This window comes from Sciurus carolinensis, unplaced genomic scaffold (assembly GCF_902686445.1).
Source record: "Sciurus carolinensis unplaced genomic scaffold, mSciCar1.2, whole genome shotgun sequence".
Taxonomy (NCBI): Eukaryota; Metazoa; Chordata; class Mammalia; order Rodentia; family Sciuridae; genus Sciurus; species Sciurus carolinensis.
Window position 1 is genome coordinate 687544 of NW_025920168.1, and position 24633 is coordinate 712176.

Sequence of the window (24633 nt, forward strand, 5' to 3'; positions counted from 1 at the left end):
GCCCTTCAACAGATGAATGGATAAACTAAAGTTGTGTATATATATATGATGGATTATTACTCAGCTTTAAAGATGAATGAAATTATGGCATTTGGCATTAAATGGATGGAGGTGGAGAATATCATTTGAAGTGAAATAATCCAATCCCAATAAACCAAAAGCTGAATTATTTCTGATATATTAATGCTAATACACAAAGGGGAGGTTAGGGTTGAACTTACTTACTTACTTTAGAATAGGTAAAGAGAAGTGTAGATAGGGGAGAGGGTATGGGGACAGGAAGGATAGTAGAATGAATCAGACGTTATTTCCCTGTGTATATATATGTAACTATATGACCAGTGGGATTCTACATCATGTAGAACCAGAAGAATGAGAAATTATATTCCTTTACGAATGGTGCATCAAAGTGCATTCTACTTTCATGTATAACATATTAAAAATAAAATTAAAAACCCAACATGTTTGTCTAAGGTCTTACAATTTCAAATAGTGAAGAGTGAGAGAACAGAAGTGATATAGAAGGTGATGATTTGAAGGGAGGAGGAGAGAAGACAGAAGTAAATAATAAAAGAAAGTATGAAAGAGAGAACAATAGAGATGGGCTCTTAGCAGTAAAAAATGAGAAAGTAAATCATGGGATACAGACAAGTGAGAGAACAAATGTATATATAAAGTAAAAATTAAAAAATTAAAAATAAAAAGAGAATACAAAATAAAACAGAAATACACTAATCTAATATCCTAGTATTAAAAAAAACTAATTTATGAAACATAATGGAACTGCTAGAAAAATGCTAGAAGTGAGAAAAATACCAATATGAATATGTATAAATGTTTGCAAACCATTATGTTCACAATTAAAGGTACACTACCTTTCTCTTTTAGTAAGGTGGTACCCAATACTTCTAATACTGCTAATCCCTTTAATTTCTTTATCCTTTCACTTTGCTAATGAAGGTATACTACTCTGGTTGGTGCCTCTGGCTGTGGCAGCAGCAGTGACCTCAGTATTTCTTCATCATTCCATTATATCCAACCTCCTGAGTCCTTAATCTGTTTTAAAAATCCAGTTTAAATTCAAGTAAAGTCCCCTCCAATCCATTTGTTCCCACCTACTCCCACATTCCACACATACAACCCCTGAAGACTGTTGAGGGACAATGGATTATGAAGAAATATACACAAATGTTTACAAAAAGAAAACTGGGACCAGGTGGGACACTGACCTCTAATGGAGGAACAGGGACCCAGACCTAGCATAGCACATTTAGTATATAGGTTTTATCTTCAAAAGGCTATTTGTGGGAAAGTTTCTGCAAAGAAGGCAGGCTTGAAGTTCACAGCACTTGAAGCCATTATGGTAATCTTATTATGCTCAGAATGTCCTATCCCTATTGTCAGTCAGCTGGCATCTGACTTCAAGGTCAAGACAGATGTAGCTCCAGGCCTTTGCACAGAACTTCCTCAGGCAAGACATTACCATAGCTCCTGGGAAGTCTTGTCCTGCATGTTGGCACAGAAAGTTCCCAGGGCAAAGAGTAGTCACAGTTCCAAGACAGTCAAAGACCATGTTCCAAGTCACTGCTCTCCGCATCTCTGCCTTGTTTATTTTGTAATGGTAACCAATGTATGTCTACTCTGAAGTGGTGGACCTGGGATCAGATGAGCTTGCAGCTGATTACAATAATATAACACATACAATATATCAAATATCAGCAAATTTCTCAGCCCAAACCCTAAAAGCTAGAAGGGCTTGGAACAACATATTTCAAGTTCTGAAAGAACATAGTTGCCAATTATGAACCTTATACCCAGCAAAACTAACCTTCAGCTTTGAAGCTGAAATAAAATCCTTCCATGATAAACAAAAGTGAAAAGAATTTACAAATAGAAAGTTTGCGCTACAGAACATTCTCAGCAAAGTATTCCATGAGTAGGAAATGAAAAACAATGATGTATGTCAGTAAAGAACTACCCTAAAGGAAAAGCCAATCAAAGGAGAAACCAAGTCAGGTTAAAAACCAATAAGCCAAATGACTCGGAATACAAATCATATCTCAATAATAATCCTGAATGTTAAAGGCCTAAAGTCATCCATCAAAGACATAGACTGGCACATTGGATTTAAAAGAAAGACCCATAAATATGATCTCTTCAAGAGATTCATCTCATAGCAAAAGGCATCCAAAGACTAAAGGTGAAAGAATGTGAAAAACATAGCACACACCCATACTCAGTGGAAAACAGGAGTTTCCATCCTTATATAAGATATTGTGGACTTCAAGCCAAAGTTAATCAAAGGGATAAAGAAGACCATTCCACACTTCTGAAAGGGACCATAAATCAGGAAGACATAATAATCATGAATATTTATGCACAAACAATGGCACATCCATGTACATCAAACAAATCCTTCTCCATTTCAGGAATCAGATAGACCACAACATAATAATTCTGGGTGATATTAGCATGCTGCTGTCAGGATGCATGTAAAAATGCTTTCCCCTCCAGAGTTCTTTCAATAGAGTATGTTAGCTAACCTTGGATTTTTGCCAATGGAGAGAGAGAAAATTGTCTTTTCATCCACAGTTTTAATTTATATTTCCCTTTTTGAATGAGTGAAGTGAACTATTGTTTTTATTAATACCAAATTTTATTTCCTTTTTCTGTTTTGAAAGGGTTTTGATTTTGTCAATTTACATATTAGGATGTATTGCCTTTGTAATATGAGCTGTAAATATCTCCCTTAGTTCTCAGTCTTAGTTCTTAGTTTTTTTAAAATTTGTTTATGATGCTTTTTTCCATAAAAAAATTATTTTTATGTAACAAGAAGTACCAGTGAGATAAATAATGTCTTGGGAATTTTGAGTCATGAAAGGCTAGATAGTTCTTGTTACCTACAGATTTGTAAAGAAAAAGTTTCAAGTTTTCTTCTTATTATTTAATGGTTGTGTTATTTAAAAAATATCCTTGGTACATATGGAATTTATCATGGTATGTGAGGTAAGGCAGGGATATTACATTACTTATCCCTATAACATTTATTGATTACTTATTTTTCCCTGTGATTTAAGATGATGTCCTCTTTATACATTCAATTTCTATATGTATCTTAGTGTACTTACATCTAGGCATTCTGTTTTGCTAATAGGCTAGTGTGACATTCTTAAACTATATTGGATTTTAAAAAAACTCAATGTATTTTAGTGCTAGTCCCACTTCTATGTTTACTTTTTTACTAAATTAAGCACCAGGTGAAATAGCTTAAAACTGTTAAGTTTTCATTGAGATTTTGTTAAATTTACAAATTAATTTACACAATAAAATGATCCTTCTATTTAGAAAGGTTATTGTTTGGCTTCAGTGGGTTTTTTAAATTTTTATTTTTAATAGGTCTCACATTCTTTATTGATAAATCTATTAATATACTTTTTCTTACTGTTATATATGAAATATTTTCTTCCATTAAATCTTCCAAAATCATTTGAATATATGTAAACTACTGATTTTTGTATGTTGATTTTGTACTTGGTAATCTAATTGAGCTTACTGTTTATAGTAACTGTTAATCTAATATCTTCGAATCTAAAAAAAAGAAAAAAAATAGCAAGTTATACTTCATCTGTTTTTTGTTATTCTTGTTTTCCATTTGTGTTTGATATGTCAAATACAATGTACTATCATGTATAATTATAAAGTACAAATAAAAATTTTTTAGAAAAGATAAAAAAGAATAACAGAATTTCTATACATATCACTTATTGATAGAATATTTTTATCCAATTACAAATTATTAAGTTACATAAGTAAATCCCCAACTAAATTTGCTATTTCTACATAAGTCTGAAAGAGACTACTGTTACAGACCACTTTAGTTTCAAGAACAGCAGTCCAGTAATTGACTCTCCTAAGGTTTACAATTTAAAAGACTTATATACTTGGAGGACATGAATATATCTTGTATACAAACAAAACAAAACAAAACAAAACCAACAATAGCAGCATCACAATACACTGATGCCTTTGTATTAACTAAGTTAATATAAAGTAACATATTAACTTTTCCTTATAAGTTAAACTTTTAAGGAAAAGTTTAGAATCTGTAGTATAGTGTAACAATCTAAAATAGCAGATGTTTGTTTAACCAGAGTTGTACAAACCCTAATTCCTTTAAGACTTCTTCCTGTAAATAGTGTAACCTAACAGTCACATGAAATTCTCTTGATAGATAGGAGCAGACTAATGTTTTAAGAAAACCTTGTACATCAACACATAGAGCATTAAATTTTGGTTTATATCAGTGCAAAATATTTGACCTCAGAAAACTATAAATAACTTCAACTGATTGTGCTAATTATAGCCAACTGAACCACACACAAGCCTGTTTGATATTTACCCTTCATAAACATTTTGAAACTTATTTAGACACCCTATAACCTGTTACTTTACCATGAAAATTACTTTCTTATACAGAAACAATTTTCTTCTAATTTCCATACAAAATTTCCATATTTAGAAATTTCTTATATCTCCTTCCTAGTGGCCAATCATTTCTTAATTTATATTCTGAAACAATCCTTATGAAATTTCTGAATTTTAAAATTCTCCTCTTAATAAGATGAAATACTTGATGCCATTTCTAATACTTTAATTGAAACACAACTGAAATCTTTTTGCACTCTTTGCATATGGAAATACACCTGTTCAAATTTTAACTAACCCTTCTTTTAGTGAAGACTGAGAGATGAAGCAATCTCAAACTTTTTTTTTTCATTTACCAATTTATAAAAACACATTTAATAAACAAAAATGAATATTACCTCATGGAATTTAAAAATTCAAGCGTGCTTCATTTTATATTCAGCAGTTAATGTTTTAGCACTTAACTTTGATAATTAATCAGATATCTCCTCTTACAAACACATTTATGAAGTTTAATCTCACTTATTTTAAATCTAATTTACTTTTTTTTACTGTAAATCAACTTATCAGACAGATGTAGTTATCATTATAAGCCATCCTTTCTCTGCTGAAGGTAAATTTGAGAAGTAATGGATACTACACTTCAAACATTTTACAGAAACCAACACAGTATTAATTGCCTGATCATCTAAGAAAACTTGTGCATAATTTTAAAGACACCTTACTCTTATCTGTTTAACTAATTTAAATGGAACTCTTTCTACCAAAGTTTTGAGTCACACAAACCTAAAGGTATTTGGATCCTTTCTCTTTTTTAAAATTTCATTTAATCAGTGCTTATTTATCTACATGCCACATTTGGTAACTTATAAGCAATTATAGACAGACACATAGATAGACAATAGACAATACCCAGGTGTGCATAAATATCCACAAAACCCAATAAGAAACAAGGATTTGTGAGCTTTCCCTTCAGTAATTTAACTATTAATAAAGACAGCAGAAAAAACAGGTAGAGCAAAAAACAAGCAATCAAACAAACAAACATACACCCCCCCCCAAAAAATATGGTTAGAGAAAACAAAACTGATCATAACAAAACATCTTTAGATGTGCTGGTTGAAACATGAATTCACCATAAAATGATGAACTCAAAAAAGACAAATACAAAAGCTTTAGGAAAAATATTTTTATGGTCTAGTAAAGGAGCATGTGGAACATCTTTATGGGACTAGACTATGATTTTGAATCAAATTAGTGAGATAATGAAAGAATGTGGGAGGTCATGAAATCCTTAGGTAAAGATTCTCATTTTATTTACCTATTTTTAAAATTTTATTTATTTTTGTTTCTACAGACTACATTTTGATTCATTGTACACAAATTGGGTACAACTTTTCATTTCTATGATTGTACACAATGTAGATTAACACCATTTTTGTAATCATCCATGTACATAGGGCAATGATGTCTGTCTCATTTCACTATCTTTCCATTCCCCACCTCACCTTCCTTTTGTTTCCTTTTACATAATCCAAAGTTCCTCTATTTTTCTCTTATTCCCTCAACCCCCACCCCCATTAGGTATCAGCATCCACATATCAGTAAAACAATCGACCTTTGGTTTTTTGGGATTGGCTTACTTCACTTAGCATGATGTTCTCCATCTCCATCCATTTACCTGCAAATTCCATAATTTTATTTTTATTTATCACTGAATAATGTTCCATTGTGTATATATACCATATTTTCCTTATTCATTCATCTGCTGAAGGGGATCTGGGTTGGTTCCATACTATTGTTATGAATTGAGCTGCTATACACATTCTGTGGATGTGTCACTGAGTATTTTGATTTTAAGTTCTTTGGGTATAAACCAAGGAGTGGGATAACTGGATCAAATGGTGAGTCCATTCTGAGTTTTCTGAGGAATCTCCATACTGCTTTCCAGAGTGGTTGCACCAATTTGCAACTCCACCAGCAATGGAGGAGCATGCCTTTTTCCCCACATCCACACCAACATCTATTATTACTTGTGTTCTTGATAGCAGACATTCTAATCAGAGTGAGATGAAATCTTAGGGTGGTTTTGATTTGCATTTCTCTAATTACTAGAGATGTTAAACAGTTTCATGCATTTGTTGATCACTTGTATATCTTCTTCTGTGAAGTGTCTGCCTCAGTTCCTTAGCCCATATATTGATTGGGTTCTTTATATATATTAATATAACAAATTAATATTAATATATGTAACATATTAATATTAGAGTATATAATACATACTATATAATTATGTATAATTATATATTGTGTATTACATACTATAATTATGTAATATTTTTGCATTTATTCCTATGGGAATAATTTATCTACATATATTTTAAAAATATCATGAAATAACTTTGTCAAAATTGTGCTGGCCTCATAAAAAGAGTTAGGAAATATTTCTGCTTTTTCTATTCTCTAGATTAGATTTGACTATCTTAGTGTCATTTCATACAGATTTGGAAGAATTCATGTGTGAAACCACCTGGTTCTGAGGTTTTCTTTATAGGAAGATTAGACAAATTCAATTCTTTTGTTGGACTATTCATATTTTAATTTTCTTCTGTCAACTTGATATGGTGCTTTATGTGAAGAACTTGAATGTTTAATCCAAACTGTCAAATACATTGGTAAATTGTTTTCATGTATCTAGTTCTGTTTTTGGTGTCTGTGGGTATGTTCCCTTTCAAAACATTGATAACAAACATATAACATATACTTCACAAAGTATTCCATGAAATAGAGAAGGATGGCACCATTCCAAAGTCATTTTATGAAGTTAGTATCACCCTGATACCAGAACCGGATAGTCTCATCAAGGAAAGAAAACTATACCAATATCTCTGATGAACATAGACAAAAAAAAAAAAAAAAAATCCTTAACAAAATTCTGGAATATCTCATACAGAAACATATTAAAAAGAGAGAGCACCATGGTCAAGTGGGGTTCATCCCAGGGTACATGGTTTGTTCAACATCCGGAAATCAATAAATGTAATTCATCACATCAATAAACTTAAGGTTAAGAATCATATAATTATTTCAATAGATGCAGAAAACACATTTGATAAAATGTAGCACCCCTTCATGCTCAAACACTAGAAAAAATAGGAATAGTAGGAATAGACCTCAGCATTGTAAAGGTTATCTATGTTAAGCCCATGACCAACAACACTCTTAATGAAGAAAAACTGAAAGCATTCCATCTGAAAACTGGAACAAGACTGATATCCCCTCTTTCACCACTTCTATTCAACATTGTCCTTGAAACACTAGCCAGAGCAATTAGACCAAAGAAATTAAAGGGATATGGACAGGAAAAGGACTTGCTGATGACATGATTCTATATATAGAGGATTCAAAAGAAATTCACCAGAAAAATGTCTATAGCTAAAAAATAAAATCAGCAAAGTAGCAGGATATAAAATCAGTATGCATAAATCTAATGCATTTATATTCACAAGTGATAAATCCTGTGAAAGAGAAATTAGGAAAACTACCCTTTTCACAATAACCACAAAAAAAAAAAAAAACTTGGGAATCAATCTAAGAAAAGAAGGGAAAGAACTCTATAATGAAATCTACAGAACACTGAAGAAGGACATTGAAGAAGACCTTAAAGATGGACAGATCTCTCACATTCTTGAATAGGCAGAATTAATATTATCAAAATGGCCATACTACCAAAGGCACTATACAGATTCAGTGCAATTCCAATTACAATTCTAATGACATTCCTCATAGAAATAGAGAAAACAATTATGGAATTCATCTGGAATAATAGAAGGCCCATAATAGCTAAAGCAATCCTGAGCAGAAAGAGTGATGCAGGAGGTATCACAATACCAGACCTTAAACTATAGCACATTAATAACAGAAGGCATGATATTGGCACCAAAATAGACAGGTAGACAAAGGATACAGAATAGAAGACACAGAGACAAAACCACATAAAATATAGTTATCTCATACTAGAAAAAGGTGTCAAAAACATACATTGAAGAAAAGATAGCCCCTCCAACAAAGGTGGGAAAACTGGAAATCTATATTCAGTAAAATGAAATGAGATTCCTATCCCTCACCCTGCACAAAACTACACAAAATGGATCAAGGATCTAGGAATTTGACCCAAGACCATTGAGCGATAGAAGAAAAAGTAGGCCCAAATCTTCAAGTTGGTGTAGGACCCAGACTTCCTTAACAAGACTCCCAGAGTGCAAGAAATAAAAGCAAGAATCAATAAATGGGATGGATTTAAACTAAAGCTCTTTTTCTCATTCAAGGAAAAAAACAATAATGTGAAAAGAGAGCCTACAGAGTGTGAGAAAATCTTTTCCACACCCACTTCAGATAGAGCACTAATCTTCAAAAATTATAAAGAACTTTAAAACTTTATACAAAAAAAAATACAGAGAACCCAATCAACAAGTGGGCTAAGGAATTGAGCAGACACTTGACAGAAGAAGAAATACAAGGAATCAACAACATATGAAAAGGTGCTTATCATCTCTAGTAATTAGAGAAATGCAAATCAAAACCACCCTATGATTTCATCTCACACCTATTAGAATGGCTCTTATCAAGAATACAAGCAATAATAGGTGTTGACTTGAATGTGGGGAAAAAGGTATGCTCAGCCATTGCTGGTGGAATAGCAAATTGGTGCAGTTACTCTGGAAAGCAGAATGGAGATTCCTCAGAAAACTTGGAATGGATCCACCATTTGACCCAGTTACTTCATGCCTCGGTTTATACCCAAAGGACTTAAAATCAGCATACTACAGTAACACACTCACATCAATATTTATAGTTGCCCAGTTCACAATAGCTACATTGTGGAACCAACCTAGATGCCCTTCAATAGAGGAATGGATAAAGAAACTTTGGTATATATACACAATGAAATATTATTCAGCCATAAAGAAGAATAAAATTAAGGCATTTGTGGGTAAATGGATGGAGTTGGAGAATATCATGCTGAGTGAGGTAAGCCAACCCCACAAAAAGCAAAGGCCAAATATTTTCTCTGATAAGTGGGGTGAGGTGGCAGGGGGTAAGAGAAGAATAAAAGAACATTGGATTATGTACAGGTAAATGGGGTGTATGTGGGTGGAGGAAGGAAAGATAGTGGACTGAGACAGACATTATCATCCTATGTACATGTGTGATTACACGAATGGTTTGAATTTACATTGGGCACAACCATAGAAATGAAAAGTTGTAACCCATTTGTGTACAATGAATCAAAATGCAGTCTGTAAAAATAAAATAAAATAAAAAACATTGATACCAATAATTTTGATTTTGTTTTATCTCTATCATTCTTGTTAGGGCTTAAATTTTATTCTTTTCTTAAAGAATCAACTTCAATATCATTGATTTCACACTTACATGTGTTTTGTATTTTATTAATTTCTGTTCATATTTTCCACATTTTTTTCAACTTACTTGCTTTTCATTATCTAGTCTTCTGAGACTTAAGTTTAAGTAATTGATTGCTTCTCAGGTCTTTTAAAATTTTATATAACTTTTGCAATTAAGTCTAAAAATTATTTCCAAATACTGCTTTAGCACATTCCCCAAATTTGAAAATGCCCTATTTTAATTTAGTTCAATAACATTGTGTAATTTCTATTTTGATATCATATTTGAAAAAAGGATTATTTAATAATATATCATTTGTAGTTGAATATTTTCTAATTTTTTGTGTCATTTATTCTAACTTTCATTCTTTGTGATTGGAGAGCACACTCTGAATTAGTTTAATCTCTAGAAATATTTGGAGTCTTCATTTTTAGATTGAGTTGGTTTATTATAAATTCACATGTAAAACTACTTTGTGTGTTTGACTTTTAGCTTTAACAGGCAAATTAGTTCATTGCATTTCTGGGATAAAGTCACTTGGTTTTATGTATTATTGTTTTTGTATATGACCAACCTCTATTTGATAATTTAATGTTGTGGATTTCTGTGTCTATACTCACAAGAGCTATTGATTTATGGTTTTCTTTCTTGAACTGATTTGTCTCTTTCCCTCCCTCCTACCTTCTTTCCTTCTTTGTATCAGGGTAATCACTTGTCTCATGAAATGAACGTGAAAGAATTCCTTTTTTTTTCTAATTTCTGGAAGGGATAATGTAGACATGATGGTAGTTCTTCCATAGATATTTGGTAGAACTTGCCAGTGAAACCATCCAGCCTAATGTATTCCTTTCAGAAGATTTTAAACTGTAAATTCAGTTTCTTTCATGTACATAAGAATGTTAGTTGCCTGTATTTCCTTGGGTGAGTTTGGTAGATGGAGTCATTTGGGAAGTGCTGTTTCATCTCCAGGTGGGGCCTGTGTGTGGAGCTGTGCTTAGGCCTTCATGCCTCCCCCATTGTCCTGGGGTCTTCGGTCATAGCCCCTTCTTCACTTCTGAAATCAGTAACTTCTGCCACTTATTTTATTTATTCTTTAATAGTTTCTTTACTTTTTGTTAGTCTGACTAAGGAGTACAATTTTATTCACCTTTTCAAATGATCAGCTTCCAATTTCATTAATTTTTCTTCATTTTTTTCCATTTTCAATTTAATTTATTTCTGCTCTTATGTTTTCCTACCTCTTGTGGTTTTTTTTTTTTTTTTTTTTTGGACTCTATTCTTTTAGTTTTCTAGTTTCTTCAGATGGAGGCTCAGATGATTGAGGCCTTTATTTTTTCTAATATAAGAATAGAATACTCTGTTTCCTTTAATAGTGCATTAGCTCAAATCCTACTAATGTCGAGGTCTTAAGCCCACTTGTCCTTCTCAACCAGCAGCAAGTGAAGGGGACACTCCCCAACAAGGTCAGATCAGGATAGGTAAGGCCAACTGACCGCCAGCTCCCAGCCCTCCAGGCGGATGACAATCTGTTGTGTCAGGGAGACCCGTCACAGCAGGAACTCATTTATTTTGGAAGTCACACAGCTTTTATGTAGGGTGGGGGCTAGGTGGGAACCAATCAGTTTAAAGGTCAGTAAGGCATGGGGTGTTCACGCAGGCCGAGAGTCCCATAGGACTATATGGCAAGCACGAGCTGATCATGTTCGCAGAACTGTTGTTAACCAATCCCTGACAGTGGTCTGATTCATCATCATTAACTATTGATACCGCCTTTGAGCCTTGATCTTACTCACTCGCCAGGGAGTAAGGAGTCAGCCTGAGTTAGTTAACGTGTCATTAGTCACAACACATCCCCCTTTTTTGTTTTATATTAAGGGTGTGTCTGTCTTAGGTTGCCCCTGGGAGGGTCTTACCCGTCATGGAACATCACCCTAGCAGTTTGAGGGTCCGCCTTACTCGAAGGTATGCCTGTCTTAGGTTGTCCTCCTCTGAGGATTTTACCTGTCATTGACTACCACCTTAGTACTTCAGGCGGGCCCCTCAGGAGGAACAGGGCTTAAGGGAGAGACACTTCAAACCCAGTGTCCAGATACGAGTGCTCCATGATCTTATAGGGCTCCTAATCATCATTGTGAAGGGCAGTATAATGCTGTCAAACCACCATGAGCTGCACAGACTTAGCCTGGTATTTCAGGAAATGGATAAGCTTATTGATTATGCAAGGCCCAAAGGTGAACACAAGGATAATGGTGATTAGTGGTCCCCTAAGCGGGAGGAGGTAGGGGAGCCACCCGTGTAACCCAGTCCAGAGGAAATTAGAGTGGAGCTTGCTCCTACAACATTCCAGATCTTCTTGTAGGCTTTTGATTTTATCTTGTACAATGCCACAGTGGTTGGCGTAGAAACAGCACTCTTGACCAAGGAACAGGCAAAACCCTCCTTCCTTCACTGTGAGCAGATCCAAACCAGATGATTTTGTAGGATGACAGTGGCCAAGGAATCAATTGAGCCTGTAGATCTAAGATGGTAGAGCTGCAAAGTGCAATGTTAGGAGCTCTGTGTAGCTCTCAAGGAAGTCCACTGTCCAAAGTCATGAGGTCAGAGACCCTAATCTTAATCACTGTTGTCCCATTTTTGCTACTGTGCATTACACTCTTTCTTAAATGTCATTTCAAGCAGTTTACATATATTGAATCCTGAGTCTATATGAACATTAGTTAACACAATTTAACATTGGATCTAAACATGAATTTAAGAAATGCTGAGAGAGCTTTTAACTTTCCTTTTGTGTGGCAAAATGTTTTTATGTTTCACAATATTAACCTTTAAACAAATCAGGCTCTAACCTTTAGAAATACATTTACACTTAAAATTTCTCAGTGTAAAAACTAACAAATTTTAAATATACCCTATTGATAACAGGTCCTATAATAGAACATTAAATGATAGAAATAAATCCCCAATAAAATTTACACTTTATAAGTTTAAAATTACCATTATAGACAAGTTTAATCTGGAGAATAGCAGCTTGATAAATTCCCTGCTTTAAAACTTGTATACCTGGAAAATATGAACACATTTAATATACAAAGAGTGACCATTTCACAATTACCTTGACACTTTTATATTACCAATTTAGTTTTTAAAGGAAATTTAGACTCTGTAACATAGTACAATACTCTAACAGTTGCTTAACCATAATTGTATAAACCCCAATTTTTAAGACTAATTGTTCTAAAGAATAAAACTTAATAGACACAAAGTTAAGAGTGAATTAGTGTTTCTAAGAAATCCTTGTCATTTTACCATATAGACTAAACATTGGTTTATATCAGAACATTAGTATTTCACCTTTGGAAAAACCTTAAATAGCTTTAACTGCTTCACATACATACAACCAACTTAGTTACATGCAAACTTGTTGAAATTTGCCCTTTACTTACATAGACTTTCTTAGCACTTACTTAGACCCTCATGTATTTCATCACACAAGCACTTTCTTACCCAGAAACATTTCCTTTTCCCTTGTACTAAATATATTTCCATACTCAAAACCTTTTAATTTCTCTTTCCTATCTGTTGACCCCTTTTTGTTCACATTCTGAAACAACTCTTATGAAATTTCTTAATTTATATAAATTACTCTATTTTAACAAGATTAAATATTTAGTTATTTATAGTACTCTAATTGAAACACAGTTGAAACCTTTAGAACCCTTTGTATATTGAATTATACCTGTTAGGACATAACTCTTCGTAACCTTGTTTTTAGTTTAGTGATGACACAAAACAATTTTCTCTACACACATATTTGAGTAATCCCATGCATGTCAACTCTAATTCACTTATTTTGTAAAAACCAAGATATCAGACAAGTGTCCTGAACAGTATTTGCCATCTTTTTCTTGTTGAAGGAAAGTCCTAGAAAAATTGATGTTAAATATTTTATTAACATCAACATTTTATTAGTTTGACCACCTAGAGACTTGCAAGTTATTTTTAAGACATTTTACTTCTATTAGTTTACCCAATTTAAATTTAACCTTTTTAAATTATGTGAATTAAAAGTATTTGGATCCATTTTTAAATTTTAATTTTAGGAGCACTCAGTTTTGATACAGACAAACATGACATCAGACAGCACGACATACACATAACACTAAATCAAAGGCCTTGAAACTTTGTAGGTGAATCTCCATTGCAATGTAACAGATGTTCAAAAACTCTAGTTGAATAAAAAAAAATAGACTGATCAAAAAAGTCATGAGCTCAAAAAAAAATGTAGAATTAAAAAAAAAACAAGAGTCCTGGAAAAATGATACATCCATTAAGTACTTTAGTAAAGCACCATAAAATTTACTTTTGCTGGAGTTCAAAAAAGACTTTTTGCTCTTTTTCTTCTTTCTTTCTTTTTTTTTTTTTTTTTGGGTTTGAGACTGGTCTCCTACTGAGTCTTCTAGCTTCCTCCATTTACATTTTAATGTAAGCCTTGACTGAGATTTGGATCTGAAAGGGGCTAAAATGCTCCAGCAGAAACTTGATGCCTAGGGCATTTTAACCCTTATTCCTGGTTAGTTCAATTCAGATTTGGATGCAGAAAATTATGAAACAATTATCTCCCAATACTTGTGGGGACTGGGGTTACTATATCATACTCCTTACTAGGACATGCCACTGATGGTTGGGCTGGTTACTCCCTCACCACCAGCGTATGTGGGACCTCATAGCAGGAGGACTAGGTTTGCTGGGTGGGGTGAAGTTGGAGGAGGAGGAAAAATTAAGAGGGGGGAGGAAGCCGTTTGCAGGCAGAGCAGAGAAGCACAAGAAAGAAGAGACTTGAAGATCAGGAATCCCTTTCCATATGCCCGCTTGTTTGCAGAAGATGTGTGCCAATATCTTTGGTAGCCACAATCCACCTTCCCATGGAGCGATCTTTCATCCCTGCACAGGCCAATTTGTGATCGGTAGTCATTCCTTCCCAAACTAACATTTTAACATTTACCAGGAAGGTCATACAGGGAGCAGGGAGGTTAGAGTCTGTGAGTTTTTGCCAAGTATCATAAAATGGCCACTGGGAAGATTTCCCACCATCCAGAAGGAGGAGGGTGAGGGCTTTCATTGGAGTCTGATGTGGCCCCAGAACACAAGATGGCAGCAATGAGCCTTCCCGGGGCGGTAGTGGACTCTCCCTATGTGTAGAGGCTGGCTGCCCTCGTGGTTCCTCAACCTTGGGAGGAGCAGATGGAGATGGATTGGGCTCCTCATTAAAGGTCTCCCAACGTTGTTTACTAAGTGGCAAGTTTCTGGAAGGAGATGCAACGGGAGGAGCCGGTGATTCTTTAGGTGGCGACTCTTTGGGGAGAAACTTGGAGCCCCCTTTGGGATGTCCTGGAGAGAAGCAGGCCTTAAGGGCGGATAACGTAGGGCAGACTGCCAATGAGGGACCCTCCCCTAAACTGATTTCCCTCTTCCTAACAAGTTGTTCTACACAATCCCATGTGGATCAGTCAAAAAGATTAGCGGTGGGAAGCCGAGGGGCCACCTGAGTAAAGGTGTCCCAGGCTTTTTCCGCCTGTGTATCAGACCACTCAAGGCCCCTACTCTTCAGCATGAGTCTAAGAGTTGAGAGCACAGGGTCACCATGTGTGGTGTGTTTTTGCCCCATCTTTTCAGGGATGCCTTACCTCAGAACTCGCTTGGCCTGATCTGTCGGTACTTTCGGTTTCGAAACTGCCTCTTCGCTTTGGCTGTGGTTCAGCCTTGAGGGGCCCGATGTTGGGCACCACATGTTGGGGTCTTAAGCCACCTTGCCCTTCTCGACCAGCAACAAGGGAAAGGGACACTCCCCAACAAGGTCAGACCAGGATAGGTAGGGCCAACTGACCGCCCGCTCCCAGCCCTCCAGGTGGAGGACAATCAGACTCGTCAGTGAGACCCGTCACAGTGAGGAAGTCACACAGCTTTTATGTAGGGTGGGGGCTAGGCAGGAACTAATCAGCTTAAAGGTCAGTAAGGCATGGGGTGTTCACACAGGCGAGAGTTCCATAGGACTATATGGCAAGCACGAGTTGATCACATTCACGGAACTGTTGTTAACCAATCCCTGATGGTGGTCAGATTCATTGTCATTAACTATTGAAACCACCTTTGAGCCTTGATCTTACTCACTCGCCAGGGAGGAAGGAGTCAGCCTGAGTTAGTTAACGTGTCATTTGTCCCAACATACTAATTTTTACATGTGACAATTTCATTTTCATTTAGTTTCTCCTTTTTTAGATTTTAAATGATTTTTATTTGTGCATTCTTTATTTCTTGTTGGTTTTGTAACAGATGTAGCTTATTTATTAGTCTGTTTAAGGAATCAATTTTGACTTTTTTCCTCTTTTATATGTAATAATTGCATTGTTTATGTTTATTATTTTTTCTTATTTTACCTACATTTATTCTGTATTATCTATCTCCTGAAAATGGAGACCTAGCTCATTAATTAAGCCTTTTCTTAAATGCATTTAAGACCAAACAGTCTAAGTGCTACCTTTATTTTTGGTATTAACAAAATTTGATAGGAGTCATTTTAATTATAATTTAATATTACTTTTACATATTCTTTTATTATATAGTAGAACCACAAGTTCGTCAGAAGTGCATTAGCTTTTTTTTTTTTTTTCTAAGTAGAAACACCCCCAAAACCAAGAATCTAAAACAAACCAAATGGGAATGGTTACCTTTTTCTGTACTTGATTTGTGTAGCTGTAGATCCCCAGGACCTTGTCCACTGTGTGATGAACACCACTGCAACATCCAGTGTGATCAAAATTATGGGTTCTGTTGAGGGGCAATAGGGGATTAGAAAAATAAAAACTCACAAACAAAGATTTTGAAGATTGGGGCTGGGTATGTGACTCAGTGGTAGAGCGCCTGCCTAGGAAATGTGAGTCAATGGGTTTGATCCTCAGCACCACACAAAAAAATAGATGAATAAAATAGAATTAAATAATTTAAAAATAAAAAAAGACTTTGAAGATTAAGCTCACATCAGGTGGAGCTCTGCTCTCTGATGAAGATGCATATCTAAAGAGTTATGCTAGTAATCTTGATTTACATATTTCTCATTATCAGGTTAAAGACTATGCAAGCATTATTCTTTGTATTCAAGAAAGTTACAGAAACTAGAACATCTGTGTAGCTTTTCTGTAGTTGCAATCCACAGTTGCAAAGTGCAGTGTTAGGAGCTTTGTGTAGTTCTCAAGAAAATCCATTGTTAAAAGTTACTGTATGAATCTACATTGTACACAACCATAGAAACGAAAAGATGTACTCCATTTGTGTACCATGAATGAAAATGCAGTCTGTAAAAATAAAAAAAATTAAAAATAAAAACAAATAAATAAATAAAGTTAACATAATGTGGGCAGACTCAGAAGAAGCAGAGCTCATGAAACATTGCTGTTTCATGTTGTCCTTTGCAAAGAAGTGTCCTAGACACCAATGGGACCATCACCCTTTAACAAAGCTTGGTTCAAGTGTCATGCACACAAAACTCTGCAGGTCACAAGTGCACACTTGAAGGGATGTTTACTAAATAGCCACTTCTGGAAACAGTATGCAGATCAAGTGACTAGGGACAAACCTCCAGGACTCTTCTGTGCCACCTTGTGGGTTTTAAACCCCCAACCCTCTAAGAAGGTGGAGGCTTCTGAGCAAATGTCTACCACTGCTGACCAGTTTGGTCTCCACATGGCATCCTTTTTATGTGCTCTGACCTCTGTGTCTGGTTCTCTCACAGTCCTTACTTTGAAATTCATGCATAGTCTTGTGTGTAGCTGGTCTTGTTCTTTTTGCAGTCTAATGCTGACACAGCATTGCTTACCGATTCATCTGTCTGCAGGTGGACATTTTTTCAGGGTCCAGTATATACAGCTAACATGTGGTGTTTTACGTATGCCACCATGTCAAGTTCGTCATGCTTTAGATCTTTCTTATCTTCATGGACTTTTCTTGTCTGTTTTATTGGTTTACAAGGTTTGGCTGGTATGGTGTCTCACTCCTGAAATCCCAGCATCTCAGGAGTCTAAGGCAGGAGGATCCTAAGTTTGAGGCCAGTGTAGGCTACTTAGTGAGGCCCTACACAACTTAGCAAGACCCTGTCTCAAAGAAAAAATAAAATAAAACAGACTGTGGATGTGGCTCAGTGGTTAAGTGTCCCTGGGTTCAATCCCCAGTCCCCCCCCCAAAAAAATAAAATAAAATAAAATAAAAAGAGATGGAGAGAGAGACATTTTAAGACACCACACTTTAATAATGATGTGTCCATTTTTGAGCAGTGGTTCCTAGGTGGTCTTGCTGAGTGCATCTACAATTAGGGTGTGCCCAATGCCCATGGGTTCATCCTTGGCTTTCTTTTTCTCTGGTAATCTTCCTGCCTGACACTGGCCCTCTGCCAGTATTGGGGCAGTGACACCGGCCTGTCTTGCCTTGCTTCCTCTTCTGTCCCCATCATTTTGTTCTCACCCGCTCTGGTCTCATATTTGACTTACAACTGCGTCTGTGTCTCTGGCAATCTGAATGTTTTTCTTGACTTGCTGTTGGAGCCAGACATTTCCTCTCACCTGGGTGTTGGCCCTGCACCTGACCCAAATCCTGTGTGGTCCTCTTGCTCCTCTCACCCTCACATGTGCTCATGCTGGTCTTCCCTGTTCCTGTGTCCATGCAATCCTCTTCAGTCCCACGAGGCTGGCTGGATGACATGGCACACAGTGCTGACGTTGTGATGGTGTGACACATTAGTACTTCCATGTCACCAGGGAAGCTGGCCCATGAGGCCACTGTGCCCTGTCCTGCTTCTCTGTGGTAATGATTTCCCTACCATGTGCTCCAGGCTCTGTGCAGCCCTCCTGGTGTTGCTCTGCAGTCCCCAGTTGAGTGACTTGGCCTTATCTGAGCTCCAGCCTCCTCCTTCCCATCTGTGCTTCTGAATTTGGAGGACTTACTTCTACCTTAAGAGCTGCAGTTTGTTTCAATATGGAACACTGGGGACAGGTTCCCTCCTGGGTCTTTGTCAGAAACTGTCATTTTGTATCAGCCCGTAGTTGAGCCCAAGGGTAACAGGGAAAATAAGCAGTGGCTTGTGACAGCAGTGTTCCTGGGGACTCCTGTCCTCACTTCTCCCTGATCTTCTTTCTTTGAATAACTGGAGCTATTTCACACCCCTCACTTGTCCCTCGCAGGTGAGATCAGGTAGACCGTGACACGTCAAGGGGCCATGGGGAATGCCTGGCAAAAGTCCTGAGCAGTTCTCACAACATCTGCTTTCCCATCTTCTGGGGACAGCACCTTCACTGCCAAATGGCAATTTAAAACTCGATCATCTTTGTCATTACATTTGCAAACTCTGGTGAGTACTTGGAACAATCTAGACCCAGAAGTTCCTGCTGTTGTTTTAAAATTTCATCATCAATCTGGAATTATTTCTTTTTTTCATTCTTACTTTTACTTTTATTATTATTTTGATTCATTGTACACAAATGGGGTACAGCCATTTGTTTATCTGGTTGTATTTTTCTTTTGAAAATACCTTGGTCGTCATAGATGCTAATGTAGGAGACACCCATGGCCATACACCACAATTCGAGGCTGGTGATTTCCAAGAAACTGGGCTCATGCTCCTCGGGATGATCACCAGGCCCATGTGTACAGGCAATTTCTACAGAAATGGCCATCTGTGCAACAGTGCATCCAGGTGAGCAGTGGCCCGACCAGACCCCCTAGTGAGGGTGCTGTTGGTGACAGGGGTTCCTGCCTACTGCCTGGTGCTTATGAGCATAAAGTCGAGTGGTGCTAGGGCTGCAGTGGAGGCTGCATGGTAGCAGTACCTCCAGATCCAGTTCCAGGTACCAAACCAAAAGCAGAGCCAGGAGGTGAGCTGTGCCACAGGCAGAGCAGCACATGGAGCACCTGCTGCACCACCTCCTATGCCCCGCCAAACTCTTATAGTGTTCAGGCTCCCATGACTGCCTCCCAAGCACACCGTGGTGTGGTGGCTTTCATCCTCCCCTGCTGCCATCATGGGCATCGCTCTGTGTCCCCCCACCTGCCACAGGCCTGAGCCCCTTTCCATGGCTGACACTTTACCTTTCCCCCTCCGCCATCTTCCTCCTCCTTCCCAACTTACTCATTCTTATCTGTAAAACCAAGTTATCAGACAGGTGTAGTTACCAGTATTAGCTGTCCTTTCCCTGCTAAAGCTGAATCCTAGAAGCAATGGATATTATACTTCACACATTTTACAGAAACCAACACACTATTAATTGCCTGATCACCTAGGAAAACTTGTGCATAATTTTAAAAACAACTGTACTCTTATCTCTTTAATCAATTTAAATGGAACTCTTTTACTAAAGATTTAAGTCACATCCTCCCAAAGGCTTTTGGATCCACACCCTTTTCACAATTCTAATTTTTGAGTGCTCATTTATCTACAAGCCAATTTTTATAAATTATAAGGGATTATAGACAAAGACACATAGATAGACAATATACAATACAGGTATGTATAAATATACATAAAAACCAACAGGAAACAAGGAGTTTTGTGCTTTCCCTTGAGTAATTGAACTCTGAATAAAGACAGCAGGAAAAAAAACAAGTAGAGGGAAAAATATGGCTAGATAAAACAAGACTGATCATTACAAGGTATATTAATTTATGTTTGTAGGATTGAAACATGAATTTGCCACAAAACCATGAACTCCAAAACAAAGATACATAAATTCTGGGAAAAAAATTATTTCAGCCATAATTACTCTAGTAAAGGATCATGTGAAACATCTTTATCAGACCAGAGTGTGATTTTTGGATCAAATTAGGGTCAGTCAGATATTGAAAGAATGGGGGAACCCATGAAATCCTTAGGTAAAAGTTCTCAAGGTAAAGAATATTCATACATATGAGATCTTCCCATTTTTCCTCCCTGTGTTGCAATCTTTAGGTAGGAACTTGAGAGAACAGAATAATGGAGTACAAGATAAAATAGCCATTTAGGTCCCACAGCAGCTAGAATTTTAAAGTGACACTTGTTTCTCCTCTGGACCCAAACCAGTTTTGGACAATTGCCACTGCAGCTTACATTCCAGATGCAAGTCTTACAGAGACAGATATCTGACAGAAAGCTAAGCAGTAAGGAAAGGTGCCATTTTGAGCCTGAGAGGTAAAGATCATTGAATAAGGAATCCTGACCCAAAGAGATTCATGGGGTTGTCATAGATAGTGCCCATGAGAAACAAGGGGATGGTTTAGTAATGGTCACCCAGGACATTGAGATTGGGGGAAGTTGCTTAGAGGCCCCATTTGGGATCTTGTCATGGCAAAGAAGTGGGTTTGGGTATAGGTCCATAAAGGCTTGGGTTCATGGGACTTCTGACCCCTCACTTTATGTCCTGCTAAAGAGTTCTTGTTGTGGAATGGTATTATAATTTTGATTTCCATTCAGAGACCATTGACCTGAATCCCCTAGCTCATATTGGGGCACATAATAATTTTTTAAAAGGAGTTTTATCAAAATTCTAGGGGTGGAAACATTTCCAGTTGTTGGAGGATACATACAAGCATGGATAACTGAACTAGAGATGGTTCTTAGCATATTGGCTATTCTGGAAGAGAAGAGGGTTTCTGTTTGTCAGTTGGTTGGTTTTGGGTAATGCTGGGGATTGAACCCAGGGCTTTGTACATGTTAAGTATGTTCTGTAGCACAGAGCTATATCTCTGCCTTAGAAGAGAGCTTTTAAGTTCTGTAATTAAGTTCCTGAATTCTATCCAAAGCATCCCTCTGGGGAATTAGGGACTTCTCATTGGTGTCCCCATAGGAATCCTGCACTAAACTTCGTAGCCAGATACCTCTGACTGATATACTGGGTGTGCACCACTTCCCTTGAGTTCCCATGACCAGGACCATGAGTACCTTCTGTACTAATTTGGGAATATGCAATATTTCTCTTTTCCTTTCTCAATATAGCCTTTTGTCTTGATGTGGACCCTTTCCATGGACTTTGTAACTTCTCTAAGTTTTCCTCTGTCCCTAGTACCTTGACAATTATTCTGCCTATTCCATTGGTGTCTGTCTACCTACAGATGCCAGAAAAATCCATGTAACCTTATTTGTGAGTGGCCACTAAATGGCATCTAGGCTGTCCCTATCCTACATTTTGTAGTTTTAGTAAACCCAGAAAAAGGAAAGACTGGTTTTGTCTTAGTATGTTTTCTTTTGGCTGATGATAAAATAGATGAGAAACAAACACATCTAAAATCCCCCATCCCCCATAGGGAATTTCTGATAAACATGTAAAGAAAAAGGAATATGTGTTTTGGAGGAGGTGGTGTCCACAAGCATCGAAAAGTGATTGATGGAGAAGTGATTGACAGAGAAGGAACAAAAATCTCCAGGTGGCAGAAGTTTGGGAAGGAGCACAGGTACAGACAGTCAGCACCATGTTGATCTTTGATTCAGCTAATCTCCTTGTGGAGAAGCCATGAGGTTGGGGTAATTGGATGATTGTATAATGTGCCTGTGTGGGTGAACTTTTTCTTGTGTCCAGCACAGATTAAATCTAACTGTGGCTCACTACTGATTATCCTGTCACAGGAGTCTTCAAGTGGCAGGTGCCCTATTTGCTTGATCCATGCCCATTGAGAATGTGGCAAGAACCAAGAGCTCTGCCATGACATTATGAGCAAGTAAAGTGGTTGAGAAATGGAGGGAGAGCACTCAGAATCACCAGGAGATTAACACAACAAACAGTGGAGCTCCAAATGCCAAAAGGCCAGGTTAAGCACATGGTGGGGACACTGAACCACATGTAGAGTTTGGCAAGGTCTCAGGGTCTCCACCCTTCTGAGCTATAGAGTTCCCAATGAGGTGAACAGGGGCACCTTCTGATCAGGAGCATCCCCGGTGGACACTCAGTTGCTCGTCAGTATGCATGTGGTATTATCAGAAAGCCTGATAGAAAATGCAGGTAGAATTATGTGGGTGCAATCAGGTGTCCCCAAAAAAGTGCTTACCTCCTGGCCAGCTGGCCAAAATCTTATTGTCATTATGTCCAGATGGAGTCCAGGTTCTTGGTGTCCCAAACAAAAAACTGAGCAAGACATATTCAATTAACAGGCAAAGTACAGATTTATTGAGGTGAAGATGAAAGTAGCACTCTGTTAGGTAGAGTGGAGTGGGCCAAGAAAGAGAGAGGATCCCAAGGCCCTAATATCTGGAAATTAGGGTCTCATATGGCAAACTGTGAGGCATTCTCTTCCCTTTATGGACCTTATTGAAACCTTACCCCATTTGCTTCCATTGGTTACTTTATGATTCTTTTTTTTCCATCCTGCTACATTTTAATTAAGTACAAAGACCTCTTCTCTCCAGGCATGTCACCTAGAGTCCATTATTTACCCACTGCTCTGTTTGGCCTCCAACGTCTTGTCTCTCTCTTCAGCAATGGTGAGGTGGATTCCTTTTCCTCAGGGAAGAGAAATACATGGTTTTTTGCCTTTGCCAATAACAAAAATGTTGGAGAGCCAGTGGCAAAGCTGTTACTATTGACATCTTTCACAGGAACCATGTCAAAAGAGCCAGGATTTCTCTCTCTGTGTTGGTAATCACACCAATTCTTCCCAAGTTAGCACCTCTGGTCACCGTGCACAGGTTACCAGAGTCAAACTAGATGAAATCGGTAATCTTGCCTGTCTCCAAATCAATCTGAATGGTGCCATTCACCTTGATTAGGGGATCAGGGTAGCGAATGGTTTGAGCATGAGTCACCAGATGAGGGATGTGCCTCTAAAGATCTTTCTCACTTTGCACAACTTTTACTTGGCTTCCTCAGGTGTAATATGATGAATAGCAAAGTGACCCTTGGTATCATAGATCAGATGGAAATTCTCTCTAGTTTTATCAATGCTGATGACATCCATAAAACCAGCAGGGTAGATTATATCAGTTCAGACTTTGCCATCAATCTAAGTAAAGTGCTGCATGCAAATCTTTTTTACTTTATCTCCTGTCAGGGCATACTTAAGTCTGTTCCTTAGAAAAATGATGAGAGGAAGACATTCTCTCAGCTTGTGGGGACCAGTGGATGGACGAGGAGCAAACACGCCAGTCAATTTGTCTAGCATCCAATGCTTAGGAGCTGCTACCCACTTCAGATGCTTCTTGGGACCATGAGCCTGGCTGGTCTAGGCATGGAAAGGGCACTTTATGATTCTTGATTTGAATACTGTCTAATTTTTCTGCCATTGGTTACATTAGAAGACCTAAATAGAACACTGTCCACTTTAGCCCCAATGGTCATGTTAAAATACTGCACATGTGGTGGGAGTTGTCATGGTGATAAGTCCTCCATGGCAGGAGTTGTCATGGTAATGGGATTTGTAGTAAACTGGAACAGGATTGGTCTCCTTGTCTTTTCCTCCAGCAGCTTCTTTCTAATAAACTGTCTTTGCCATTTTGGTGTCCCTGAACTCGTACCTAACAAAAAACACCCTAAGGGAGGAAAAGGAAGGAAGAAATGAAGACCAAAGCAGAAAGAAGTGGAATAGATCCTGCCAAAGTAATAGGAATATTAGCAAAACTAGGAGTTAGGTTTTTGAAAAGATAAACACAATTGACAAATCTTTAGCTCAACTAATAATAGAGAAGACACAGATAAACAAAATAAGAAATGAAAGAAGAGACATTATCACTGATATCACTGAAATGCCAAGAGACTACTATGAGCAATTACATGCCAACCAAGTGGGTAACCTAGG

At 37.2% G+C, this 24633-nt stretch overlaps 2 pseudogenes; both read right to left on the reverse strand.

The window, feature by feature from the left end:
- Positions 1–19086: 19086 nt before the first annotated feature.
- LOC124974686 (dehydrodolichyl diphosphate synthase complex subunit NUS1-like) lies at positions 19087–19906 on the reverse strand (annotated as a pseudogene).
- A 3365-nt stretch (positions 19907–23271) lies between these two features.
- On the reverse strand, positions 23272–24039 carry LOC124974689 (40S ribosomal protein S4, X isoform-like; annotated as a pseudogene).
- Positions 24040–24633: the final 594 nt, after the last annotated feature.